General features: G+C 48.6%; 14 non-coding genes across 14 annotated transcripts; 7 read left to right on the plus strand and 7 right to left on the minus strand.

Annotated features, from left to right (window-relative positions):
* Window positions 1–317: 317 nt before the first annotated feature.
* Window positions 318–400, minus strand: trnal-cag (transfer RNA leucine (anticodon CAG)). The gene has a single exon. It is a non-coding gene; the product is annotated as a tRNA-Leu (tRNA).
* Window positions 401–1567: 1167 nt separating this feature from the next.
* trnak-cuu (transfer RNA lysine (anticodon CUU)) lies at window positions 1568–1640 on the plus strand. The gene has a single exon. It is a non-coding gene; the product is annotated as a tRNA-Lys (tRNA).
* Window positions 1641–4432: 2792 nt separating this feature from the next.
* Window positions 4433–4515, minus strand: trnal-cag (transfer RNA leucine (anticodon CAG)). The gene has a single exon. It is a non-coding gene; the product is annotated as a tRNA-Leu (tRNA).
* A 1167-nt stretch (window positions 4516–5682) lies between these two features.
* trnak-cuu (transfer RNA lysine (anticodon CUU)) lies at window positions 5683–5755 on the plus strand. Its single transcript has one exon. It is a non-coding gene; the product is annotated as a tRNA-Lys (tRNA).
* Window positions 5756–8547: 2792 nt separating this feature from the next.
* On the minus strand, window positions 8548–8630 carry trnal-cag (transfer RNA leucine (anticodon CAG)). The gene has a single exon. It is a non-coding gene; the product is annotated as a tRNA-Leu (tRNA).
* Window positions 8631–9797: 1167 nt separating this feature from the next.
* trnak-cuu (transfer RNA lysine (anticodon CUU)) lies at window positions 9798–9870 on the plus strand. Its single transcript has one exon. It is a non-coding gene; the product is annotated as a tRNA-Lys (tRNA).
* Window positions 9871–12660: 2790 nt separating this feature from the next.
* Window positions 12661–12743, minus strand: trnal-cag (transfer RNA leucine (anticodon CAG)). The gene has a single exon. It is a non-coding gene; the product is annotated as a tRNA-Leu (tRNA).
* Window positions 12744–13910: 1167 nt separating this feature from the next.
* On the plus strand, window positions 13911–13983 carry trnak-cuu (transfer RNA lysine (anticodon CUU)). Its single transcript has one exon. It is a non-coding gene; the product is annotated as a tRNA-Lys (tRNA).
* Window positions 13984–16775: 2792 nt separating this feature from the next.
* Window positions 16776–16858, minus strand: trnal-cag (transfer RNA leucine (anticodon CAG)). The gene has a single exon. It is a non-coding gene; the product is annotated as a tRNA-Leu (tRNA).
* Window positions 16859–18025: 1167 nt separating this feature from the next.
* On the plus strand, window positions 18026–18098 carry trnak-cuu (transfer RNA lysine (anticodon CUU)). The gene has a single exon. It is a non-coding gene; the product is annotated as a tRNA-Lys (tRNA).
* Window positions 18099–20890: 2792 nt separating this feature from the next.
* trnal-cag (transfer RNA leucine (anticodon CAG)) lies at window positions 20891–20973 on the minus strand. The gene has a single exon. It is a non-coding gene; the product is annotated as a tRNA-Leu (tRNA).
* Window positions 20974–22145: 1172 nt separating this feature from the next.
* On the plus strand, window positions 22146–22218 carry trnak-cuu (transfer RNA lysine (anticodon CUU)). Its single transcript has one exon. It is a non-coding gene; the product is annotated as a tRNA-Lys (tRNA).
* Window positions 22219–25008: 2790 nt separating this feature from the next.
* On the minus strand, window positions 25009–25091 carry trnal-cag (transfer RNA leucine (anticodon CAG)). Its single transcript has one exon. It is a non-coding gene; the product is annotated as a tRNA-Leu (tRNA).
* A 1172-nt stretch (window positions 25092–26263) lies between these two features.
* trnak-cuu (transfer RNA lysine (anticodon CUU)) lies at window positions 26264–26336 on the plus strand. Its single transcript has one exon. It is a non-coding gene; the product is annotated as a tRNA-Lys (tRNA).
* Window positions 26337–27756: the final 1420 nt, after the last annotated feature.

The raw sequence follows: 27756 nt of genomic DNA on the forward strand, positions 1-27756 counted from the left end.
TAATGCTAACGCAGTGTGTGGGAGCTTACATGCTTTTCCTTTCCCGTCTTTTTCGGACGACTATTCCAAAGGGGTAACCTGAAGGAATAGGGGCCTGAAGACACGAGGCATTCTTAAACCAGCACTGGGCTGCACGGCCTTCTGTTGTGATCAGGTTATATTCGAGTGAAAAAGCCAGAGCATCCGCTTCCATCCTATGGAGCACGAGCTAAATCGGAAGAGGCAGGGGATACACCTACGCCTATCGGCGCACGTTCCCTGCGTCAGGCTGCTTCACCCATTTGCACCCGACTGGAGACGGCACTGAGCAAGCTTTTTGTCAGGAGTGGGATTCGAACCCACGCCTCCAGGGGAGACTGCGACCTGAACGCAGCGCCTTAGACCGCTCGGCCATCCTGACGCTGGCCCCTAATCCCGGGGCGGTCTGATGAGCCACCGCGATCCCACTACGCTCCTCGAGTATCGCACTGTTATTAATACTACATTGTGACTCCAGCATTAAAATGTTTGGAAAATGTGTCGGCTTTTATAATCCAGTGTAGAGCAGCATGTGATGATTTGTGCTACAACACCAAGCGCTCAAAGTGACGTCTGCGTTTGTCGTTGAAACTTTCAACTCTTTCATCACTTATGTAGGAAATAAAAAGAGCAGTTGTGCGCCACGCGCAGAGCGGCCGTCAGCAGAGTGGCGCAGCGGAAGCGTGCTGGGCCCATAACCCAGAGGTCGATGGATCGAAACCATCCTCTGCTACGTGTGTCCTATGCATGATTCATAATCATGCCATTGGGTTAGCAAAGTGCCTTCAAATAGTCTGCATCTCCCTTTCTTTAAGTTCTGTCCTGAGTTTCTCTCTCGTGTGTGTTTGTGCAAGCTTGACACTTGCGGGACTCTTTAATCTTCACCAATACGGAGATGACCAAATGTGTCTTCGGTTGTTCTGAGGTCTTTGATAGTTTCTTCGAATGCTTCAACTGAACCTCGAAATCGAAGCAGTTATGTTTATATTGATTTCTCGCGTTAATCATTACGAACCAGGAACAGCCAGCACACTCGGTCGCATTAGTAATTATGTCACGTATCTACTTAGCAGAGCATTCAAAGGCCCACTGGAAGTAGTAAAGCACTAAAACACTGCAAAACTGAACTCGGGAAAATCATACTGGGAGCTCTGAGCGATGTCTGCATCCAAGCCATCCAATACGGACTCTGAAACCTTGGAATATCAACACTATGATGCGCTACCTTTTACCTGGAGCAAAACGATGGAATTAGAAGAATGCTTACCGCAGGATACAACTGTGCCGCTGTTATTTGGAGCACGGTTTTCACTTGCATCAAAACTACAGCAGAACGTTGAAGGATGATCACTGAGAAGTCCACAATGCTGAGGAGATTGTAGGTCGTACATTTCAATGATTACTGACATTTGCGCTGCTGGAGGTACAGTAATCAACAAAGAACAGGGTGTGCTACTCTCGAATCCGGTCAGCACATGATGAAAAGCCAGGAAGTATACCTTGTCAAATTGCCGTCAACAGGGACAAGTTAACCACCTGCGCCACCGGCGCCCGGCTAGCTCAGTCGGTAGAGCATGAGACTCTTAATCTCAGGGTCGTGGGTTCGAGCCCCACGTTGGGCGGTGCCCGTCTCCTTATTAACAAAGTTTCCCGCTCATCCTTGAACCTCTTACACCTCGATGGTACCGAGCACTGCGTTTTAATGCACAGGTGTGATCAAACTGAGATGAAAAGGGCGTATCTAGCTCCTTGCCCGAGAGATAAATCAAAGGTTCCGCAGATAATCCCTTGGCTCCGGTCACCCGGACGCAGATAGGAGCTGCAGCCATCATAACTTGTATGAAAACTAAGAAGAGCTCCTGTCTATTTACAGTTTCATTTACTCTAGCGTTTCCTTAAACATTGCGTGTACGAAGGCTAAGAAATTGGAGAGCTATTCTAATACAATAACTATTAGGAATCTTTTCGCCATAACAGTTTCACTGTGATTTTGCAGGTAACACGTACGTTGGGAAAACATTTTGAACGCGATCAACAACCGCACTGGAAAAATGTGGGAAAGAAAGGGCGAAAAGCGACTCTTCAACATGTGGAAATATCTTCCTGAGCGGAGCCCTCTTCTCGAAGCTCAACACTCTGCAAGAGTCACTTCTCCCAACTTGCGCCCGCAGGTTTCCGTAGTGTGCCTGCAAAGAGCCATCCGCTTGAGACAGGCGCACCTCCCGATTTCATTGAACTAAGCTAGATGCACAATTTCTAATGCAGCCTTCATCACAATAGACAGTTCATTTCTCGAAAGCTTGTCATGTAAAAAAAGGAAACAAAGAACGAAAACGTATAGCTGACAATCTTCTGAAGCTGCAGATTCAGCTTTGGGGAAATGGACATTTTATGTATGCAGATGCTTTTCAAGCGCTGGTTTTAGAACGTCGCTGTGCTTCCAGCATCCTTTTCAGCCTTCTAAACTGGCTACCGAGGTGGCGATCACTTTGTAAAGCGGTTGAGAGGCCGGAGCTGCTCAAACCGCTCTTGCCGTTTCCCATCAATCAAAAGCACTATGTTGTTTCTTTGTATGGAAAGCTTTTCAAGTCTGGCATCGACACGCACCTTTCCTGAAACGTCCAAAGGGTGAATGCTTCGCAAAGAAATCCAGTCTACCTTCAGGGGGCATGATGTTGAAATCGGAATGAGCCCTGGGTGGGCTTGAAGCAGCAGCTGTTCAGTTAACAGCTGCACAGAAACGCACCCCGCTTGCTTTGTATCATTCGCAAGTTTCTGGTTAAAGAGTAAAAAAGGCTGGAATTCTTCTGCCAGCCGGCAGGATTTCTTCTGCACTCACCCAGAAAAGCCAAGAATTGTATTTCATCTTTCGCAAGCTGTATTTTCCAGGAGGAGAATGAATACTTGCATTAAACTGAATCAAGCCGACAGAGACGCACAGCCGTTGTTTTTCTCCATGGGAAGTTTTTCGTTAAGGAAAAACACCGTTGTCATTTTCTTGCCAGCCGGCGGTATTTCTTGTGCAGCGATGAGCCCGATTTGTATTTCGTATTTCGCAAGTTGTGTGAATTTCTTGAAGTTGAAAGTGAATTCGCTCCAGAAAAGAAATGTCCAGTCGCATGAAAGCCGTGGCTGTTTGTTAAACCGCAGGACAGGACAGCTTGCGTTCTGTTTCTCATGGCGTTCGCAAAGGCGATTCCTGCCTTTAAAACTGCTGTGTCTGCGACTGAAAGTGGCGTGTGTCGCAGCTTCTAAAGTCTTGTTGACGCTCCTCGATGTTGCTTTCTCTCTGCCTAAGGAAGTTCGATTGTCGCGTCGGAAGGAGGAGACCTAATCCTTCCAGCTTTAAGCCACCCTTCAGTCTTCTGAAGGGTGTCCGAGTGCTAGCATGTCATTTGGCTTTTTTGGGGGGGAAACGGAGAGCGACATTGAAAAAGGTTACCGCCGCCGCCTCGCCCTCCGTGTTAAATGATCGCAAGCCGGCGGCGGCGGCGCTCCCTGTAGTCGTGGCCGAGCGGTTAAGGCGAAGGGCTAGAAAGCCATTGGGGACTCCCCGCGTCGGCTCGAATCCTGCCGACTACGGCGCCCTTCTCCTGTCGCTTCGGCCTGCCCAGAAAAAGGCGGAGTGCCGTTTCTCTCTTCCTGCTTCTTGTACAAACGCTTAATCGCTTGGACCTGCTGCCTTGGAAGTAATGTCTTTAACATCCACCAGTGACATTTCACAGCTGGAAGCACACAGCCACGCTTTTGGCATTGGCATGTCTTGCGCCCTACTTCCAGCCTTTGAAGACCTAATTATTCAAACTGAAAGAACCGGCTGAATGAGTGTTTGCAGTGCACCAGGAGGAGCAGGGACCATAGCATTGGAGGGGTGAGGATGGCGGAGATGGAAACGTTTTCATGCGCTCCTCTGGGAGGAATGAAAAGAAAAGACGAAACCGGAAACAGTAGTAGCCGCAAGAGGAAGTGTCTTCAAGCGCCAAGCAAGCGCTCCTCGTTAGTATAGTGGTGCGTATCCCCGCCTGTCACGTGGGAGACCAGGGATGGATTGCTTGACGGCGAGCCAGGTGGCTTTTCTCCCATCAGATTCCAACCGCTAATGCTAACGCAGTGTGTGGGAGCTTACATGCTTTTCCTTTCCCGTCTTTTTCGGACGACTATTCCAAAGGGGTAACCTGAAGGAATAGGGGCCTGAAGACACGAGGCATTCTTAAACCAGCACTGGGCTGCACGGCCTTCTGTTGTGATCAGGTTATATTCGAGTGAAAAAGCCAGAGCATCCGCTTCCATCCTATGGAGCACGAGCTAAATCGGAAGAGGCAGGGGATACACCTACGCCTATCGGCGCACGTTCCCTGCGTCAGGCTGCTTCACCCATTTGCACCCGACTGGAGACGGCACTGAGCAAGCTTTTTGTCAGGAGTGGGATTCGAACCCACGCCTCCAGGGGAGACTGCAACCTGAACGCAGCGCCTTAGACCGCTCGGCCATCCTGACGCTGGCCCCTAATCCCGGGGCGGTCTGATGAGCCACCGCGATCCCACTACGCTCCTCGAGTATCGCACTGTTATTAATACTACATTGTGACTCCAGCATTAAAATGTTTGGAAAATGTGTCGGCTTTTATAATCCAGTGTAGAGCAGCATGTGATGATTTGTGCTACAACACCAAGCGCTCAAAGTGACGTCTGCGTTTGTCGTTGAAACTTTCAACTCTTTCATCACTTATGTAGGAAATAAAAAGAGCAGTTGTGCGCCACGCGCAGAGCGGCCGTCAGCAGAGTGGCGCAGCGGAAGCGTGCTGGGCCCATAACCCAGAGGTCGATGGATCGAAACCATCCTCTGCTACGTGTGTCCTATGCATGATTCATAATCATGCCATTGGGTTAGCAAAGTGCCTTCAAATAGTCTGCATCTCCCTTTCTTTAAGTTCTGTCCTGAGTTTCTCTCTCGTGTGTGTTTGTGCAAGCTTGACACTTGCGGGACTCTTTAATCTTCACCAATACGGAGATGACCAAATGTGTCTTCGGTTGTTCTGAGGTCTTTGATAGTTTCTTCGAATGCTTCAACTGAACCTCGAAATCGAAGCAGTTATGTTTATATTGATTTCTCGCGTTAATCATTACGAACCAGGAACAGCCAGCACACTCGGTCGCATTAGTAATTATGTCACGTCTCTACTTAGCAGAGCATTCAAAGGCCCACTGGAAGTAGTAAAGCACTAAAACACTGCAAAACTGAACTCGGGAAAATCATACTGGGAGCTCTGAGCGATGTCTGCATCCAAGCCATCCAATACGGACTCTGAAACCTTGGAATATCAACACTATGATGCGCTACCTTTTACCTGGAGCAAAACGATGGAATTAGAAGAATGCTTACCGCAGGATACAACTGTGCCGCTGTTATTTGGAGCACGGTTTTCACTTGCATGAAAACTACAGCAGAACGTTGAAGGATGATCACTGAGAAGTCCACAATGCTGAGGAGATTGTAGGTCGTACATTTCAATGATTACTGACATTTGCGCTGCTGGAGGTACAGTAATCAACAAAGAACAGGGTGTGCTACTCTCGAATCCGGTCAGCACATGATGAAAAGCCAGGAAGTATACCTTGTCAAATTGCCGTCAACAGGGACAAGTTAACCACCTGCGCCACCGGCGCCCGGCTAGCTCAGTCGGTAGAGCATGAGACTCTTAATCTCAGGGTCGTGGGTTCGAGCCCCACGTTGGGCGGTGCCCGTCTCCTTATTAACAAAGTTTCCCGCTCATCCTTGAACCTCTTACACCTCGATGGTACCGAGCACTGCGTTTTAATGCACAGGTGTGATCAAACTGAGATGAAAAGGGCGTATCTAGCTCCTTGCCCGAGAGATAAATCAAAGGTTCCGCAGATAATCCCTTGGCTCCGGTCACCCGGACGCAGATAGGAGCTGCAGCCATCATAACTTGTATGAAAACTAAGAAGAGCTCCTGTCTATTTACAGTTTCATTTACTCTAGCGTTTCCTTAAACATTGCGTGTACGAAGGCTAAGAAATTGGAGAGCTATTCTAATACAATAACTATTAGGAATCTTTTCGCCATAACAGTTTCACTGTGATTTTGCAGGTAACACGTACGTTGGGAAAACATTTTGAACGCGATCAATAACCGCACTGGAAAAATGTGGGAAAGAAAGGGCGAAAAGCGACTCTTCAACATGTGGAAATATCTTCCTGAGCGGAGCCCTCTTCTCGAAGCTCAACACTCTGCAAGAGTCACTTCTCCCAACTTGCGCCCGCAGGTTTCCGTAGTGTGCCTGCAAAGAGCCATCCGCTTGAGACAGGCGCACCTCCCGATTTCATTGAACTAAGCTAGATGCACAATTTCTAATGCAGCCTTCATCACAATAGACAGTTCATTTCTCGAAAGCTTGTCATGTAAAAAAAGGAAACAAAGAACGAAAACGTATAGCTGACAATCTTCTGAAGCTGCAGATTCAGCTTTGGGGAAATGGACATTTTATGTATGCAGATGCTTTTCAAGCGCTGGTTTTAGAACGTCGCTGTGCTTCCAGCATCCTTTTCAGCCTTCTAAACTGGCTACCGAGGTGGCGATCACTTTGTAAAGCGGTTGAGAGGCCGGAGCTGCTCAAACCGCTCTTGCCGTTTCCCATCAATCAAAAGCACTATGTTGTTTCTTTGTATGGAAAGCTTTTCAAGTCTGGCATCGACACGCACCTTTCCTGAAACGTCCAAAGGGTGAATGCTTCGCAAAGAAATCCAGTCTACCTTCAGGGGGCATGATGTTGAAATCGGAATGAGCCCTGGGTGGGCTTGAAGCAGCAGCTGTTCAGTTAACAGCTGCACAGAAACGCACCCCGCTTGCTTTGTATCATTCGCAAGTTTCTGGTTAAAGAGTAAAAAAGGCTGGAATTCTTCTGCCAGCCGGCAGGATTTCTTCTGCACTCACCCAGAAAAGCCAAGAATTGTATTTCATCTTTCGCAAGCTGTATTTTCCAGGAGGAGAATGAATACTTGCATTAAACTGAATCAAGCCGACAGAGACGCACAGCCGTTGTTTTTCTCCATGGGAAGTTTTTCGTTAAGGAAAAACACCGTTGTCATTTTCTTGCCAGCCGGCGGTATTTCTTGTGCAGCGATGAGCCCGATTTGTATTTCGTATTTCGCAAGTTGTGTGAATTTCTTGAAGTTGAAAGTGAATTCGCTCCAGAAAAGAAATGTCCAGTCGCATGAAAGCCGTGGCTGTTTGTTAAACCGCAGGACAGGACAGCTTGCGTTCTGTTTCTCATGGCGTTCGCAAAGGCGATTCCTGCCTTTAAAACTGCTGTGTCTGCGACTGAAAGTGGCGTGTGTCGCAGCTTCTAAAGTCTTGTTGACGCTCCTCGATGTTGCTTTCTCTCTGCCTAAGGAAGTTCGATTGTCGCGTCGGAAGGAGGAGACCTAATCCTTCCAGCTTTAAGCCACCCTTCAGTCTTCTGAAGGGTGTCCGAGTGCTAGCATGTCATTTGGCTTTTTTGGGGGGGAAACGGAGAGCGACATTGAAAAAGGTTACCGCCGCCGCCTCGCCCTCCGTGTTAAATGATCGCAAGCCGGCGGCGGCGGCGCTCCCTGTAGTCGTGGCCGAGCGGTTAAGGCGAAGGGCTAGAAAGCCATTGGGGACTCCCCGCGTCGGCTCGAATCCTGCCGACTACGGCGCCCTTCTCCTGTCGCTTCGGCCTGCCCAGAAAAAGGCGGAGTGCCGTTTCTCTCTTCCTGCTTCTTGTACAAACGCTTAATCGCTTGGACCTGCTGCCTTGGAAGTAATGTCTTTAACATCCACCAGTGACATTTCACAGCTGGAAGCACACAGCCACGCTTTTGGCATTGGCATGTCTTGCGCCCTACTTCCAGCCTTTGAAGACCTAATTATTCAAACTGAAAGAACCGGCTGAATGAGTGTTTGCAGTGCACCAGGAGGAGCAGGGACCATAGCATTGGAGGGGTGAGGATGGCGGAGATGGAAACGTTTTCATGCGCTCCTCTGGGAGGAATGAAAAGAAAAGACGAAACCGGAAACAGTAGTAGCCGCAAGAGGAAGTGTCTTCAAGCGCCAAGCAAGCGCTCCTCGTTAGTATAGTGGTGCGTATCCCCGCCTGTCACGTGGGAGACCAGGGATGGATTGCTTGACGGCGAGCCAGGTGGCTTTTCTCCCATCAGATTCCAACCGCTAATGCTAACGCAGTGTGTGGGAGCTTACATGCTTTTCCTTTCCCGTCTTTTTCGGACGACTATTCCAAAGGGGTAACCTGAAGGAATAGGGGCCTGAAGACACGAGGCATTCTTAAACCAGCACTGGGCTGCACGGCCTTCTGTTGTGATCAGGTTATATTCGAGTGAAAAAGCCAGAGCATCCGCTTCCATCCTATGGAGCACGAGCTAAATCGGAAGAGGCAGGGGATACACCTACGCCTATCGGCGCACGTTCCCTGCGTCAGGCTGCTTCACCCATTTGCACCCGACTGGAGACGGCACTGAGCAAGCTTTTTGTCAGGAGTGGGATTCGAACCCACGCCTCCAGGGGAGACTGCGACCTGAACGCAGCGCCTTAGACCGCTCGGCCATCCTGACGCTGGCCCCTAATCCTGGGGCGGTCTGATGAGCCACCGCGATCCCACTACGCTCCTCGAGTATCGCACTGTTATTAATACTACATTGTGACTCCAGCATTAAAATGTTTGGAAAATGTGTCGGCTTTTATAATCCAGTGTAGAGCAGCATGTGATGATTTGTGCTACAACACCAAGCGCTCAAAGTGACGTCTGCGTTTGTCGTTGAAACTTTCAACTCTTTCATCACTTATGTAGGAAATAAAAAGAGCAGTTGTGCGCCACGCGCAGAGCGGCCGTCAGCAGAGTGGCGCAGCGGAAGCGTGCTGGGCCCATAACCCAGAGGTCGATGGATCGAAACCATCCTCTGCTACGTGTGTCCTATGCATGATTCATAATCATGCCATTGGGTTAGCAAAGTGCCTTCAAATAGTCTGCATCTCCCTTTCTTTAAGTTCTGTCCTGAGTTTCTCTCTCGTGTGTGTTTGTGCAAGCTTGACACTTGCGGGACTCTTTAATCTTCACCAATACGGAGATGACCAAATGTGTCTTCGGTTGTTCTGAGGTCTTTGATAGTTTCTTCGAATGCTTCAACTGAACCTCGAAATCGAAGCAGTTATGTTTATATTGATTTCTCGCGTTAATCATTACGAACCAGGAACAGCCAGCACACTCGGTCGCATTAGTAATTATGTCACGTCTCTACTTAGCAGAGCATTCAAAGGCCCACTGGAAGTAGTAAAGCACTAAAACACTGCAAAACTGAACTCGGGAAAATCATACTGGGAGCTCTGAGCGATGTCTGCATCCAAGCCATCCAATACGGACTCTGAAACCTTGGAATATCAACACTATGATGCGCTACCTTTTACCTGGAGCAAAACGATGGAATTAGAAGAATGCTTACCGCAGGATACAACTGTGCCGCTGTTATTTGGAGCACGGTTTTCACTTGCATGAAAACTACAGCAGAACGTTGAAGGATGATCACTGAGAAGTCCACAATGCTGAGGAGATTGTAGGTCGTACATTTCAATGATTACTGACATTTGCGCTGCTGGAGGTACAGTAATCAACAAAGAACAGGGTGTGCTACTCTCGAATCCGGTCAGCACATGATGAAAAGCCAGGAAGTATACCTTGTCAAATTGCCGTCAACAGGGACAAGTTAACCACCTGCGCCACCGGCGCCCGGCTAACTCAGTCGGTAGAGCATGAGACTCTTAATCTCAGGGTCGTGGGTTCGAGCCCCACGTTGGGCGGTGCCCGTCTCCTTATTAACAAAGTTTCCCGCTCATCCTTGAACCTCTTACACCTCGATGGTACCGAGCACTGCGTTTTAATGCACAGGTGTGATCAAACTGAGATGAAAAGGGCGTATCTAGCTCCTTGCCCGAGAGATAAATCAAAGGTTCCGCAGATAATCCCTTGGCTCCGGTCACCCGGACGCAGATAGGAGCTGCAGCCATCATAACTTGTATGAAAACTAAGAAGAGCTCCTGTCTATTTACAGTTTCATTTACTCTAGCGTTTCCTTAAACATTGCGTGTACGAAGGCTAAGAAATTGGAGAGCTATTCTAATACAATAACTATTAGGAATCTTTTCGCCATAACAGTTTCACTGTGATTTTGCAGGTAACACGTACGTTGGGAAAACATTTTGAACGCGATCAATAACCGCACTGGAAAAATGTGGGAAAGAAAGGGCGAAAAGCGACTCTTCAACATGTGGAAATATCTTCCTGAGCGGAGCCCTCTTCTCGAAGCTCAACACTCTGCAAGAGTCACTTCTCCCAACTTGCGCCCGCAGGTTTCCGTAGTGTGCCTGCAAAGAGCCATCCGCTTGAGACAGGCGCACCTCCCGATTTCATTGAACTAAGCTAGATGCACAATTTCTAATGCAGCCTTCATCACAATAGACAGTTCATTTCTCGAAAGCTTGTCATGTAAAAAAAGGAAACAAAGAACGAAAACGCATAGCTGACAATCTTCTGAAGCTGCAGATTCAGCTTTGGGGAAATGGACATTTTATGTATGCAGATGCTTTTCAAGCGCTGGTTTTAGAACGTCGCTGTGCTTCCAGCATCCTTTTCAGCCTTCTAAACTGGCTACCGAGGTGGCGATCACTTTGTAAAGCGGTTGAGAGGCCGGAGCTGCTCAAACCGCTCTTGCCGTTTCCCATCAATCAAAAGCACTATGTTGTTTCTTTGTATGGAAAGCTTTTCAAGTCTGGCATCGACACGCACCTTTCCTGAAACGTCCAAAGGGTGAATGCTTCGCAAAGAAATCCAGTCTACCTTCAGGGGGCATGATGTTGAAATCGGAATGAGCCCTGGGTGGGCTTGAAGCAGCAGCTGTTCAGTTAACAGCTGCACAGAAACGCACCCCGCTTGCTTTGTATCATTCGCAAGTTTCTGGTTAAAGAGTAAAAAAGGCTGGAATTCTTCTGCCAGCCGGCAGGATTTCTTCTGCACTCACCCAGAAAAGCCAAGAATTGTATTTCATCTTTCGCAAGCTGTATTTTCCAGGAGGAGAATGAATACTTGCATTAAACTGAATCAAGCCGACAGAGACGCACAGCCGTTGTTTTTCTCCATGGGAAGTTTTTCGTTAAGGAAAAACACCGTTGTCATTTTCTTGCCAGCCGGCGGTATTTCTTGTGCAGCGATGAGCCCGATTTGTATTTCGTATTTCGCAAGTTGTGTGAATTTCTTGAAGTTGAAAGTGAATTCGCTCCAGAAAAGAAATGTCCAGTCGCATGAAAGCCGTGGCTGTTTGTTAAACCGCAGGACCTGAGCTTGCGTTCTGTTTCTCATGGCGTTCGCAAAGGCGATTCCTGCCTTTAAAACTGCTGTGACTGCGACTGAAAGTGGCGTGTGGCGCAGCTTCTAAAGTCTTGTTGACGCTCCTCGATGTTGCTTTCTCTCTGCCTAAGGAAGTTCGATTGTCGCGTCGGAACGGGGAGACCTAATCCTTCCAGCTTTAAGCCACCCTTCAGTCTTCTGAAGGGTGTCCGAGTGCTAGCATGTCATTTGGCTTTTTTGGGGGGGAAACGGAGAGCGACATTGAAAAAGGTTACCGCCGCCGCCTCGCCCTCCGTGTTAAATGATCGCAAGCCGGCGGCGGCGGCGCTCCCTGTAGTCGTGGCCGAGCGGTTAAGGCGAAGGGCTAGAAAGCCATTGGGGACTCCCCGCGTCAGCTCGAATCCTGCCGACTACGGCGCCCTTCTCCTGTCGCTTCGGCCTGCCCAGAAAAAGGCGGAGTGCCGTTTCTCTCTTCCTGCTTCTTGTACAAACGCTAAATCGCTTGGACCTGCTGCCTTGGAAGTAATGTCTTTAACATCCACCAGTGACATTTCACAGCTGGAAGCACACAGCCACGCTTTTGGCATTGGCATGTCTTGCGCCCTACTTCCAGCCTTTGAAGACGTAATTATTCAAACTGAAAGAACCGGCTGAATGAGTGTTTGCAGTGCACCAGGAGGAGCAGGGACCATAGCATTGGAGGGGTGAGGATGGCGGAGATGGAAACGTTTTCATGCGCTCCTCTGGGAGGAATGAAAAGAAAAGACGAAACCGGAAACAGTAGTAGCCGCAAGAGGAAGTGTCTTCAAGCGCCAAGCAAGCGCTCCTCGTTAGTATAGTGGTGCGTATCCCCGCCTGTCACGTGGGAGACCAGGGATGGATTGCTTGACGGCGAGCCAGGTTGCTTTTCTCCCATCAGATTCCAACCGCTAATGCTAACGCAGTGTGTGGGAGCTTACATGCTTTTCCTTTCCCGTCTTTTTCGGACGACTATTCCAAAGGGGTAACCTGAAGGAATAGGGGCCTGAAGACACGAGGCATTCTTAAACCAGCACTGGGCTGCACGGCCTTCTGTTGTGATCAGGTTATATTCGAGTGAAAAAGCCAGAGCATCCGCTTCCATCCTATGGAGCACGAGCTAAATCGGAAGAGGCAGGGGATACACCTACGCCTATCGGCGCACGTTCCCTGCGTCAGGCTGCTTCACCCATTTGCAACCGACTGGAGACGGCACTGAGCAAGCTTTTTGTCAGGAGTGGGATTCGAACCCACGCCTCCAGGGGAGACTGCGACCTGAACGCAGCGCCTTAGACCGCTCGGCCATCCTGACGCTGGCCCCTAATCCCGGGGCGGTCTGATGAGCCACCGCGATCCCACTACGCTCCTCGAGTATCGCACTGTTATTAATACTACAGTGTGACTCCAGCATTAAAATGTTTGGAAAATGTGTCGGCTTTTATAATCCAGTGTAGAGCAGCATGTGATGATTTGTGCTACAACACCAAGCGCTCAAAGTGACGTCTGCGTTTGTCGTTGAAACTTTCAACTCTTTCATCACTTATGTAGGAAATAAAAAGAGCAGTTGTGCGCCACGCGCAGAGCGGCCGTCAGCAGAGTGGCGCAGCGGAAGCGTGCTGGGCCCATAACCCAGAGGTCGATGGATCGAAACCATCCTCTGCTACGTGTGTCCTATGCATGATTCATAATCATGCCATTGGGTTAGCAAAGTGCCTTCAAATACTCTGCATCTCCCTTTCTTTAAGTTCTGTCCTGAGTTTCTCTCTCGTGTGTGTTTGTGCAAGCTTGACACTTGCGGGACTCTTTAATCTTCACCAATACGGAGATGACCAAATGTGTCTTCGGTTGTTCTGAGGTCTTTGATAGTTTCTTCGAATGCTTCAACTGAACCTCGAAATCGAAGCAGTTATGTTTATATTGATTTCTCGCGTTAATCATTACGAACCAGGAACAGCCAGCACACTCGGTCGCATTAGTAATTATGTCACGTCTCTACTTAGCAGAGCATTCAAAGGCCCACTGGAAGTAGTAAAGCACTAAAACACTGCAAAACTGAACTCGGGAAAATCATACTGGGAGCTCTGAGCGATGTCTGCATCCAAGCCATCCAATACGGACTCTGAAACCTTGGAATATCAACACTATGATGCGCTACCTTTTACCTGGAGCAAAACGATGGAATTAGAAGAATGCTTACCGCAGGATACAACTGTGCCGCTGTTATTTGGAGCACGGTTTTCACTTGCATGAAAACTACAGCAGAACGTTGAAGGATGATCACTGAGAAGTCCACAATGCTGAGGAGATTGTAGGTCGTACATTTCAATGATTACTGACATTTGCGCTGCTGGAGGTACAGTAATCAACAAAGAACAGGGTGTGCTACTCTCGAATCCGGTCAGCACATGATGAAAAGCCAGGAAGTATACCTTGTCAAATTGCCGTCAACAGGGACAAGTTAACCACCAGCTCCACCGGCGCCCGGCTAGCTCAGTCGGTAGAGCATGAGACTCTTAATCTCAGGGTTGTGGGTTCGAGCCCCACGTTGGGCGGTGCCCGTCTCCTTATTAACAAAGTTTCCCGCTCATCCTTGAACCTCTTACACCTCGATGGTACCGAGCACTGCGTTTTAATGCACAGGTGTGATCAAACTGAGATGAAAAGGGCGTATCTAGCTCCTTGCCCGAGAGATAAATCAAAGGTTCCGCAGATAATCCCTTGGCTCCGGTCACCCGGACGCAGATAGGAGCTGCAGCCATCATAACTTGTATGAAAACTAAGAAGAGCTCCTGTCTATTTACAGTTTCATTTACTCTAGCGTTTCCTTAAACATTGCGTGTACGAAGGCTAAGAAATTGGAGAGCTATTCTAATACAATAACTATTAGGAATCTTTTCGCCATAACAGTTTCACTGTGATTTTGCAGGTAACACGTACGTTGGGAAAACATTTTGAACGCGATCAATAACCGCACTGGAAAAATGTGGGAAAGAAAGGGCGAAAAGCGACTCTTCAACATGTGGAAATATCTTCCTGAGCGGAGCCCTCTTCTCGAAGCTCAACACTCTGCAAGAGTCACTTCTCCCAACTTGCGCCCGCAGGTTTCCGTAGTGTGCCTGCAAAGAGCCATCCGCTTGAGACAGGCGCACCTCCCGATTTCATTGAACTAAGCTAGATGCACAATTTCTAATGCAGCCTTCATCACAATAGACAGTTCATTTCTCGAAAGCTTGTCATGTAAAAAAAGGAAACAAAGAACGAAAACGTATAGCTGACAATCTTCTGAAGCTGCAGATTCATCTTTGGGGAAATGGACATTTTATGTATGCAGATGCTTTTCAAGCGCTGGTTTTAGAACGTCGCTGTGCTTCCAGCATCCTTTTCAGCCTTCTAAACTGGCTACCGAGGTGGCGATCACTTTGTAAAGCGGTTGAGAGGCCGGAGCTGCTCAAACCGCTCTTGCCGTTTCCCATCAATCAAAAGCACTATGTTGTTTCTTTGTATGGAAAGCTTTTCAAGTCTGGCATCGACACGCACCTTTCCTGAAACGTCCAAAAGGTGAATGCTTCGCAAAGAAATCCAGTCTACCTTCAGGGGGCATGATGTTGAAATCGGAATGAGCCCTGGGTGGGCTTGAAGCAGCAGCTGTTCAGTTAACAGCTGCACAGAAACGCACCCCGCTTGCTTTGTATCATTCGCAAGTTTCTGGTTAAAGAGTAAAAAAGGCTGGAATTCTTCTGCCAGCCGGCAGGATTTCTTCTGCACTCACCCAGAAAAGCCAAGAATTGTATTTCATCTTTCGCAAGCTGTATTTTCCAGGAGGAGAATGAATACTTGCATTAAACTGAATCAAGCCGACAGAGACGCACAGCCGTTGTTTTTCTCCATGGGAAGTTTTTCGTTAAGGAAAAACACCGTTGTCATTTTCTTGCCAGCCGGCGGTATTTCTTGTGCAGCGATGAGCCAGATTTGTATTTCGTATTTCGCAAGTTGTGTGAATTTCTTGAAGTTGAAAGTGAATTCGCTCCAGAAAAGAAATGTCCAGTCGCATGAAAGCCGTGGCTGTTTGTTAAACCGCAGGACAGGACAGCTTGCGTTCTGTTTCTCATGGCGTTCGCAAAGGCGATTCCTGCCTTTAAAACTGCTGTGTCTGCGACTGAAAGTGGCGTGTGTCGCAGCTTCTAAAGTCTTGTTGACGCTCCTCGATGTTGCTTTCTCTCTGCCTAAGGAAGTTCGATTGTCGCGTCGGAAGGAGGAGACCTAATCCTTCCAGCTTTAAGCCACCCTTCAGTCTTCTGAAGGGTGTCCGAGTGCTAGCATGTCATTTGGCTTTTTTGGGGGGGAAACGGAGAGCGACATTGAAAAAGGTTACCGCCGCCGCCTCGCCCTCCGTGTTAAATGATCGCAAGCCGGCGGCGGCGGCGCTCCCTGTAGTCGTGGCCGAGCGGTTAAGGCGAAGGGCTAGAAAGCCATTGGGGACTCCCCGCGTCGGCTCGAATCCTGCCGACTACGGCGCCCTTCTCCTGTCGCTTCGGCCTGCCCAGAAAAAGGCGGAGTGCCGTTTCTCTCTTCCTGCTTCTTGTACAAACGCTTAATCGCTTGGACCTGCTGCCTTGGAAGTAATGTCTTTAACATCCACCAGTGACATTTCACAGCTGGAAGCACACAGCCACGCTTTTGGCATTGGCATGTCTTGCGCCCTACTTCCAGCCTTTGAAGACCTAATTATTCAAACTGAAAGAACCGGCTGAATGAGTGTTTGCAGTGCACCAGGAGGAGCAGGGACCATAGCATTGGAGGGGTGAGGATGGCGCAGATGGAAACGTTTTCATGCGCTCCTCTGGGAGGAATGAAAAGAAAAGACGAAACCGGAAACAGTAGTAGCCGCAAGAGGAAGTGTCTTCAAGCGCCAAGCAAGCGCTCCTCGTTAGTATAGTGGTGCGTATCCCCGCCTGTCACGTGGGAGACCAGGGATGGATTGCTTGACGGCGAGCCAGGTTGCTTTTCTCCCATCAGATTCCAACCGCTAATGCTAACGCAGTGTGTGGGAGCTTACATGCTTTTCCTTTCCCGTCTTTTTCGGACGACTATTCCAAAGGGGTAACCTGAAGGAATAGGGGCCTGAAGACACGAGGCATTCTTAAACCAGCACTGGGCTGCACGGCCTTCTGTTGTGATCAGGTTATATTCGAGTGAAAAAGCCAGAGCATCCGCTTCCATCCTATGGAGCACGAGCTAAATCGGAAGAGGCAGGGGATACACCTACACCTATCGGCGCACGTTCCCTGCGTCAGGCTGCTTCACCCATTTGCACCCGACTGGAGACGGCACTGAGCAAGCTTTTTGTCAGGAGTGGGATTCGAACCCACGCCTCCAGGGGAGACTGCGACCTGAACGCAGCGCCTTAGACCGCTCGGCCATCCTGACGCTGGCCCCTAATCCCGGGGCGGTCTGATGAGCCACCGCGATCCCACTACGCTCCTCGAGTATCGCACTGTTATTAATACTACAGTGTGACTCCAGCATTAAAATGTTTGGAAAATGTGTCGGCTTTTATAATCCAGTGTAGAGCAGCATGTGATGATTTGTGCTACAACACCAAGCGCTCAAAGTGACGTCTGCGTTTGTCGTTGAAACTTTCAACTCTTTCATCACTTATGTAGGAAATAAAAAGAGCAGTTGTGCGCCACGCGCAGAGCGGCCGTCAGCAGAGTGGCGCAGCGGAAGCGTGCTGGGCCCATAACCCAGAGGTCGATGGATCGAAACCATCCTCTGCTACGTGTGTCCTATGCATGATTCATAATCATGCCATTGGATTAGCAAAGTGCCTTCAAATAGTCTGCATCTCCCTTTCTTTAAGTTCTGTCCTGAGTTTCTCTCTCGTGTGTGTTTGTGCAAGCTTGACACTTGCGGGACTCTTTAATCTTCACCAATACGGAGATGACCAAATGTGTCTTCGGTTGTTCTGAGGTCTTTGATAGTTTCTTCGAATGCTTCAACTGAACCTCGAAATCGAAGCAGTTATGTTTATATTGATTTCTCGCGTTAATCATTACGAACCAGGAACAGCCAGCACACTCGGTCGCATTAGTAATTATGTCACGTCTCTACTTAGCAGAGCATTCAAAGGCCCACTGGAAGTAGTAAAGCACTAAAACACTGCAAAACTGAACTCGGGAAAATCATACTGGGAGCTCTGAGCGATGTCTGCATCCAAGCCATCCAATACGGACTCTGAAACCTTGGAATATCAACACTATGATGCGCTACCTTTTACCTGGAGCAAAACGATGGAATTAGAAGAATGCTTACCGCAGGATACAACTGTGCCGCTGTTATTTGGAGCACGGTTTTCACTTGCATGAAAACTACAGCAGAACGTTGAAGGATGATCACTGAGAAGTCCACAATGCTGAGGAGATTGTAGGTCGTACATTTCAATGATTACTGACATTTGCGCTGCTGGAGGTACAGTAATCAACAAAGAACAGGGTGTGCTACTCTCGAATCCGGTCAGCACATGATGAAAAGCCAGGAAGTATACCTTGTCAAATTGCCGTCAACAGGGACAAGTTAACCACCAGCTCCACCGGCGCCCGGCTAGCTCAGTCGGTAGAGCATGAGACTCTTAATCTCAGGGTCGTGGGTTCGAGCCCCACGTTGGGCGGTGCCCGTCTCCTTACTAACAAAGTTTCCCGCTCATCCTTGAACCTCTTACACCTCGATGGTACCGAGCACTGCGTTTTAATGCACAGGTGTGATCAAACTGAGATGAAAAGGGCGTATCTAGCTCCTTGCCCGAGAGATAAATCAAAGGTTCCGCAGATAATCCCTTGGCTCCGGTCACCCGGACGCAGATAGGAGCTGCAGCCATCATAACTTGTATGAAAACTAAGAAGAGCTCCTGTCTATTTACAGTTTCATTTACTCTAGCGTTTCCTTAAACATTGCGTGTACGAAGGCTAAGAAATTGGAGAGCTATTCTAATACAATAACTATTAGGAATCTTTTCGCCATAACAGTTTCACTGTGATTTTGCAGGTAACACGTACGTTGGGAAAACATTTTGAACGCGATCAATAACCGCACTGGAAAAATGTGGGAAAGAAAGGGCGAAAAGCGACTCTTCAACATGTGGAAATATCTTCCTGAGCGGAGCCCTCTTCTCGAAGCTCAACACTCTGCAAGAGTCACTTCTCCCAACTTGCGCCCGCAGGTTTCCGTAGTGTGCCTGCAAAGAGCCATCCGCTTGAGACAGGCGCACCTCCCGATTTCATTGAACTAAGCTAGATGCACAATTTCTAATGCAGCCTTCATCACAATAGACAGTTCATTTCTCGAAAGCTTGTCATGTAAAAAAAGGAAACAAAGAACGAAAACGTATAGCTGACAATCTTCTGAAGCTGCAGATTCAGCTTTGGGGAAATGGACATTTTATGTATGCAGATGCTTTTCAAGCGCTGGTTTTAGAACGTCGCTGTGCTTCCAGCATCCTTTTCAGCCTTCTAAACTGGCTACCGAGGTGTCGATCACTTTGTAAAGTGGTTGAGAGGCCGGAGCTGCTCAAACCGCTCTTGCCGTTTCCCATCAATCAAAAGCACTATGTTGTTTCTTTGTATGGAAAGCTTTTCAAGTCTGGCATCGACACGCACCTTTCCTGAAACGTCCAAAGGGTGAATGCTTCGCAAAGAAATCCAGTCTACCTTCAGGGGGCATGATGTTGAAATCGGAATGAGCCCTGGGTGGGCTTGAAGCAGCAGCTGTTCAGTTAACAGCTGCACAGAAACGCACCCCGCTTGCTTTGTATCATTCGCAAGTTTCTGGTTAAAGAGTAAAAAAGGCTGGAATTCTTCTGCCAGCCGGCAGGATTTCTTCTGCACTCACCCAGAAAAGCCAAGAATTGTATTTCATCTTTCGCAAGCTGTATTTTCCAGGAGGAGAATGAATACTTGCATTAAACTGAATCAAGCCGACAGAGACGCACAGCCGTTGTTTTTCTCCATGGGAAGTTTTTCGTTAAGGAAAAACACCGTTGTCATTTTCTTGCCAGCCGGCGGTATTTCTTGTGCAGCGATGAGCCAGATTTGTATTTCGTATTTCGCAAGTTGTGTGAATTTCTTGAAGTTGAAAGTGAATTCGCTCCAGAAAAGAAATGTCCAGTCGCATGAAAGCCGTGGCTGTTTGTTAAACCGCAGGACAGGACAGCTTGCGTTCTGTTTCTCATGGCGTTCGCAAAGGCGATTCCTGCCTTTAAAACTGCTGTGTCTGCGACTGAAAGTGGCGTGTGTCGCAGCTTCTAAAGTCTTGTTGACGCTCCTCGATGTTGCTTTCTCTCTGCCTAAGGAAGTTCGATTGTCGCGTCGGAAGGAGGAGACCTAATCCTTCCAGCTTTAAGCCACCCTTCAGTCTTCTGAAGGGTGTCCGAGTGCTAGCATGTCATTTGGCTTTTTTGGGGGGGAAACGGAGAGCGACATTGAAAAAGGTTACCGCCGCCGCCTCGCCCTCCGTGTTAAATGATCGCAAGCCGGCGGCGGCGGCCCTCCCTGTAGTCGTGGCCGAGCGGTTAAGGCGAAGGGCTAGAAAGCCATTGGGGACTCCCCGCGTCGGCTCGAATCCTGCCGACTACGGCGCCCTTCTCCTGTCGCTTCGGCCTGCCCAGAAAAAGGCGGAGTGCCGTTTCTCTCTTCCTGCTTCTTGTACAAACGCTAAATCGCTTGGACCTGCTGCCTTGGAAGTAATGTCTTTAACATCCACCAGTGACATTTCACAGCTGGAAGCACACAGCCACGCTTTTGGCATTGGCATGTCTTGCGCCCTACTTCCAGCCTTTGAAGACGTAATTATTCAAACTGAAAGAACCGGCTGAATGAGTGTTTGCAGTGCACCAGGAGGAGCAGGGACCATAGCATTGGAGGGGTGAGGATGGCGGGGATGGAAACGTTTTCATGCGCTCCTCTGGGAGGAATGAAAAGAAAAGACGAAACCGGAAACAGTAGTAGCCGCAAGAGGAAGTGTCTTCAAGCGCCAAGCAAGCGCTCCTCGTTAGTATAGTGGTGCGTATCCCCGCCTGTCACGTGGGAGACCAGGGATGGATTGCTTGACGGCGAGCCAGGTTGCTTTTCTCCCATCAGATTCCAACCGCTAATGCTAACGCAGTGTGTGGGAGCTTACATGCTTTTCCTTTCCCGTCTTTTTCGGACGACTATTCCAAAGGGGTAACCTGAAGGAATAGGGGCCTGAAGACACGAGGCATTCTTAAACCAGCACTGGGCTGCACGGCCTTCTGTTGTGATCAGGTTATATTCGAGTCAAAAAGCCAGAGCATCCGCTTCCATCCTATGGAGCACGAGCTAAATCGGAAGAGGCAGGGGATACACCTACGCCTATCGGCGCACGTTCCCTGCGTCAGGCTGCTTCACCCATTTGCACCCGACTGGAGACGGCACTGAGCAAGCTTTTTGTCAGGAGTGGGATTCGAACCCACGCCTCCAGGGGAGACTGCGACCTGAACGCAGCGCCTTAGACCGCTCGGCCATCCTGACGCGGGCCCCCTGTCCCGGGGCGGTCTGATGAGCCACCGCGATCCCACTACGCTCCTCGAGTATCGCACTGTTATTAATACTACAGTGTGACTCCAGCATTAAAATGTTTGGAAAATGTGTCGGCTTTTATAATCCAGTGTAGAGCAGCATGTGATGATTTGTGCTACAACACCAAGCGCTCAAAGTGACGTCTGCGTTTGTCGTTGAAACTTTCAACTCTTTCATCACTTATGTAGGAAATAAAAAGAGCAGTTGTGCGCCACACGCAGAGAGGCCGTCAGCAGAGTGGCGCAGCGGAAGCGTGCTGGGCCCATAACCCAGAGGTCGATGGATCAAAACCATCCTCTGCTACGTGTGTCCTATGCACGATTCATAAGCATGCCATTGGGTTAGCAAAGTGCCTTCAAATAGTCTGCATCTCCCTTTCTTTAAATTCTGTCCTGAGTTTCTCTCTCGTGTGTGTTTGTGCAAGCTTGACACTTGCGGGACTCTTTAATCTTCACCAATACGGAGATGACCAAATGTGTCTTCGGTTGTTCTGAGGTCTTTGATAGTTTCTTTGAAAGCTTCAACTGAACCTCGAAATCGAAGCAGTTATGTTTATATTGATTTCTCACTGTAATCATTACGAACCAGGAACAGCCAGCACACTCGGTCGCATTAGTAATTATGTCACGTCTCTACTTAGCAGAGCATTCAAAGGCCCACTGGAAGTAGTAAAGCACTAAAACACTGCAAAACTGAACTCGGGAAAATCATACTGGGAGCTCTGAGCGATGTCTGCATCCAAGCCATCCAATACGGACTCTGAAACCTTGGAATATCAACACTATGATGCGCTACCTTTTACCTGGAGCAAAACGATGGAATTAGAAGAATGCTTACCGCAGGATACAACTGTGCCGCTGTTATTTGGAGCACGGTTTTCACTTGCATGAAAACTACAGCAGAACGTAGAAGGATGATCACTGAGGAGTCCACGCGGGCATGCTGAGGAGATTGTAGGTCGTACATTTCAATGATTACTGACATTTGCGCTGCTGGAGGTACAGTAATCAACAAAGAACAGGGTGTGCTACTCTCGAATCCGGTCAGCACATGATGAAAAGCCAGGAAGTATACCTTGTCAAATTGCCGTCAACAGGGACAAGTTAACCACCAGCTCCACCGGCGCCCGGCTAGCTCAGTCGGTAGAGCATGAGACTCTTAATCTCAGGGTCGTGGGTTCGAGCCCCACGTTGGGCGGTGCCCGTCTCCTTATTAACAAAGTTTCCCGCTCATCCTTGAACCTCTTACACCTCGATGGTACCGAGCACTGCGTTTTAATGCACAGGTGTGATCAAACCGAGATGAAAAGGGCGTATCTAGCTCCTTGCCCGAGAGATAAATCAAGGGTTCCGCAGATAATCCCTTGGCTCCGGTCACCCGGACGCAGATAGGAGCTGCAGCCATCATAACTTGTATGAAAACTAAGAAGAGCTCCTGTCTATTTACAGTTTCATTTACTCTAGCGTTTCCTTAAACATTGCGTGTACGAAGGCTAAGAAATTGGAGAGCTATTCTAATACAATAACTATTAGGAATCTTTTCGGCATAACAGTTTCACTGTGATTTTGCAGGTAACACGTACGTTGGGAAAACATTTTGAACGCGATCAATAACCGCACTGGAAAAATGTGGGAAAGAAAGGGCGAAAAGCGACTCTTCAACATGTGGAAATATCTTCCTGAGCGGAGCCCTCTTCTCGAAGCTCAACACTCTGCAAGAGTCACTTCTCCCAACTTGCGCCCGCAGGTTTCCGTAGTGTGCCTGCAAAGAGCCATCCGCTTGAGACAGGTGCACCTCCCGATTTCATTGAACTAAGCTAGATGCACAATTTCTAATGCAGCCTTCATCACAATAGACAGTTCATTTCTCGAAAGCTTGTCGTAAAAAAAGGAAACAAAGAACGAAAACGTATAGCTGACAATCTTCTGAAGATGCAGATTCAGCTTTGGGGAAATGGACATTTTATGTATGCAGATGCTTTTCAAGCGCTGGTTTTAGAACGTCGCTGTGCTTCCAGCATCCTTTTCAGCCTTCTAAACTGGCTACCGAGGTGCCGATCACATTGTAAAGCGGTTGAGAGGCCGGAGCTGCTCAAACCGCTCTTGCCGTTTCCCATCAATCAAAAGCACTATGTTGTTTCTTTGTATGGAAAGCTTTTCAAGTCTGGCATCGACACGCACCTTTCCTGAAACGTCCAAAAGGTGAATGCTTCGCAAAGAAATCCAGTCTACCTTCAGGGGGCATGATGTTGAAATCGGAATGAGCCCTGGGTGGGCTTGAAGCAGCAGCTGTTCAGTTAACAGCTGCACAGAAACGCACCCCGCTTGCTTTGTATCATTCGCAAGTTTCTGGTTAAAGAGTAAAAAAGGCTGGAATTCTTCTGCCAGCCGGCAGGATTTCTTCTGCACTCACCCAGAAAAGCCAAGAATTGTATTTCATCTTTCGCAAGCTGTATTTTCCAGGAGGAGAATGAATACTTGCATTAAACTGAATCAAGCCGACAGAGACGCACAGCCGTTGTTTTTCTCCATGGGAAGTTTTTCGTTAAGGAAAAACACCGTTGTCATTTTCTTGCCAGCCGGCGGTATTTCTTGTGCAGCGATGAGCCAGATTTGTATTTCGTATTTCGCAAGTTGTGTGAATTTCTTGAAGTTGAAAGTGAATTCGCTCCAGAAAAGAAATGTCCAGTCGCATGAAAGCCGTGGCTGTTTGTTAAACCGCAGGACCTGAGCTTGCGTTCTGTTTCTCATGGCGTTCGCAAAGGCGATTCCTGCCTTTAAAACTGCTGTGACTGCGACTGAAAGTGGCGTGTGGCGCAGCTTCTAAAGTCTTGTTGACGCTCCTCGATGTTGCTTTCTCTCTGCCTAAGGAAGTTCGATTGTCGCGTCGGAACGGGGAGACCTAATCCTTCCAGCTTTAAGCCACCCTTCAGTCTTCTGAAGGGTGTCCGAGTGCTAGCATGTCATTTGGCTTTTTTTGGGGGGGAAGCGGAGAGCGACATTGAAAAAGGTTACCGCCGCCGCCTCGCCCTCCGTGTTAAATGATCGCAAGCCGGCGGCGGCGGCGCTCCCTGTAGTCGTGGCCGAGCGGTTAAGGCGATGGGCTAGAAAGCCATTGGGGTCTCCCCGCGTCGGCTCGAATCCTGCCCACTACGGCGCCCTTCTCCTGTCGCTTCGGCCTGCCCAGAAAAAGGCGGAGTGCCGTTTCTCTCTTCCTGCTTCTTGTACAAACGCTAAATCGCTTGGACCTGCTGCCTTGGAAGTAATGTCTTCAACATCCACCAGTGACATTTCACAGCTGGAAGCACACAGCCACGCTTTTGGCATTGGCATGTCTTTTGCGCCCTACTTCCAGCCTTTGAAGACCTAATTCTTCAAACTGAAAGAACCGGCTGAATGAGTGTTTGCAGTGCACCAGGAGGAGCAGGGACCATAGCATTGGAGGGGTGAGGATGGCGCAGATGGAAACGTTTTCATGCGCTCCTCTGGGAGGAATGAAAAGAAAAGACGAAACCGGAAACAGTAGTAGCCGCAAGAGGAAGTGTCTTAAGCGCCAAGCAAGCGCTCCTCGTTAGTATAGTGGTGCGTATCCCCGCCTGTCACGTGGGAGACCAGGGATGGATTGCTTGACGGCGAGCCAGGTTGCTTTTCTCCCATCAGATTCCAACCGCTAATGCTAACGCAGTGAGTGGGAGCTTACATGCTTTTCCTTTCCCGTCTTTTTCGGACGACTATTCCAAAGGGGTAACCTGAAGGAATAGGGGCCTGAAGACACGAGGCATTCTTAAACCAGCACTGGGCTGCACGGCCTTCTGTTGTGATCAGGTTATATTCGAGTCAAAAAGCCAGAGCATCCGCTTCCATCCTATGGAGCACGAGCTAAATCGGAAGAGGCAGGGGATACACCTACGCCTATCGGCGCACGTTCCCTGCGTCAGGCTGCTTCACCCATTTGCACCCGACTGGAGACGGCACTGAGCAAGCTTTTTGTCAGGAGTGGGATTCGAACCCACGCCTCCAGGGGAGACTGCGACCTGAACGCAGCGCCTTAGACCGCTCGGCCATCCTGACGTGGGCCCCCTGTCCCGGGGCGGTCTGATGAGCCACCGCGATCCCACTACGCTCCTCGAGTATCGCACTGTTATTAATACTACAGTGTGACTCCAGCATTAAAATGTTTGGAAAATGTGTCGGCTTTTATAATCCAGTGTAGAGCAGCATGTGATGATTTGTGCTACAACACCAAGCGCTCAAAGTGACGTCTGCGTTTGTCGTTGAAACTTTCAACTCTTTCATCACTTATGTAGGAAATAAAAAGAGCAGTTGTGCGCCACACGCAAAGAGGCCGTCAGCAGAGTGGCGCAGCGGAAGCGTGCTGGGCCCATAACCCAGAGGTCGATGGATCGAAACCATCCTCTGCTACGTGTGTCCTATGCACGATTCATAAGCATGCCATTGGGTTAGCAAAGTGCCTTCAAATAGTCTGCATCTCCCTTTCTTTAAATTCTGTCCTGAGTTTCTCTCTCGTGTGTGTTTGTGCAAGCTTGACACTTGCGGGACTCTTTAATCTTCACCAATACGGAGATGACCAAATGTGTCTTCGGTTGTTCTGAGGTCTTTGATAGTTTCTTTGAAAGCTTCAACTGAACCTCGAAATCGAAGCAGTTATGTTTATATTGATTTCTCACTGTAATCATTACGAACCAGGAACAGCCAGCACACTCGGTCGCATTAGTAATTATGTCACGTCTCTACTTAGCAGAGCATTCAAAGGCCCACTGGAAGTAGTAAAGCACTAAAACACTGCAAAACTGAACTCGGGAAAATCATACTGGGAGCTCTGAGTGATGTCTGCATACAAGCCATACAATACGGACTCTGAAACCTTGGAATATCAACACTATGATGCGCTACCTTTTACCTGGAGCAAAACGATGGAATTAGAAGAATGCTTACCGCAGGATACAACTGTGCCGCTGTTATTTGGAGCACGGTTTTCACTTGCATGAAAACTACAGCAGAACGTAGAAGGATGATCACTGAGGAGTCCACGCGGGCATGCTGAGGAGATTGTAGGTCGTACATTTCAATGATTACTGACATTTGGGCTGCTGGAGGTACAGTAATCAACAAAGAACAGGGTGTGCTACTCTCGAATCCGGTCAGCACATGATGAAAAGCCAGGAAGTATACCTTGTCAAATTGCCGTCAACAGGGACAAGTTAACCACCAGCTCCACCGGCGCCCGGCTAGCTCAGTCGGTAGAGCATGAGACTCTTAATCTCAGGGTCGTGGGTTCGAGCCCCACGTTGGGCGGTGCCCGTCTCCTTATTAACAAAGTTTCCCGCTCATCCTTGAACCTCTTACACCTCGATGGTACCGAGCACTGCGTTTTAATGCACAGGTGTGATCAAACCGAGATGAAAAGGGCGTATCTAGCTCCTTGCCCGAGAGATAAATCAAGGGTTCCGCAGATAATCCCTTGGCTCCGGTCACCCGGACGCAGATAGGAGCTGCAGCCATCATAACTTGTATGAAAACTAAGAAGAGCTCCTGTCTATTTACAGTTTCATTTACTCTAGCGTTTCCTTAAACATTGCGTGTACGAAGGCTAAGAAATTGGAGAGCTATTCTAATACAATAACTATTAGGAATCTTTTCGGCATAACAGTTTCACTGTGATTTTGCAGGTAACACGTACGTTGGGAAAACATTTTGAACGCGATCAATAACCGCACTGGAAAAATGTGGGAAAGAAAGGGCGAAAAGCGACTCTTCAACATGTGGAAATATCTTCCTGAGCGGAGCCCTCTTCTCGAAGCTCAACACTCTGCAAGAGTCACTTCTCCCAACTTGCGCCCGCAGGTTTCCGTAGTGTGCCTGCAAAGAGCCATCCGCTTGAGACAGGTGCACCTCCCGATTTCATTGAACTAAGCTAGATGCACAATTTCTAATGCAGCCTTCATCACAATAGACAGTTCATTTCTCGAAAGCTTGTCGTAAAAAAAGGAAACAAAGAACGAAAACGTATAGCTGACAATCTTCTGAAGATGCAGATTCAGCTTTGGGGAAATGGACATTTTATGTATGCAGATGCTTTTCAAGCGCTGGTTTTAGAACGTCGCTGTGCTTCCAGCATCCTTTTCAGCCTTCTAAACTGGCTACCGAGGTGCCGATCACATTGTAAAGCGGTTGAGAGGCCGGAGCTGCTCAAACCGCTCTTGCCGTTTCCCATCAATCAAAAGCACTATGTTGTTTCTTTGTATGGAAAGCTTTTCAAGTCTGGCATCGACACGCACCTTTCCTGAAACGTCCAAAAGGTGAATGCTTCGCAAAGAAATCCAGTCTACCTTCAGGGGGCATGATGTTGAAATCGGAATGAGCCCTGGGTGGGCTTGAAGCAGCAGCTGTTCAGTTAACAGCTGCACAGAAACGCACCCCGCTTGCTTTGTATCATTCGCAAGTTTCTGGTTAAAGAGTAAAAAAGGCTGGAATTCTTCTGCCAGCCGGCAGGATTTCTTCTGCACTCACCCAGAAAAGCCAAGAATTGTATTTCATCTTTCGCAAGCTGTATTTTCCAGGAGGAGAATGAATACTTGCATTAAACTGAATCAAGCCGACAGAGACGCACAGCCGTTGTTTTTCTCCATGGGAAGTTTTTCGTTAAGGAAAAACACCGTTGTCATTTTCTTGCCAGCCGGCGGTATTTCTTGTGCAGCGATGAGCCAGATTTGTA

This window comes from Lepisosteus platostomus, chromosome 26 (genome assembly GCF_059453375.1).
Source record: "Lepisosteus platostomus isolate fLepPlt1 chromosome 26, fLepPlt1.hap1, whole genome shotgun sequence".
Taxonomy (NCBI): Eukaryota; Metazoa; Chordata; class Actinopteri; order Semionotiformes; family Lepisosteidae; genus Lepisosteus; species Lepisosteus platostomus.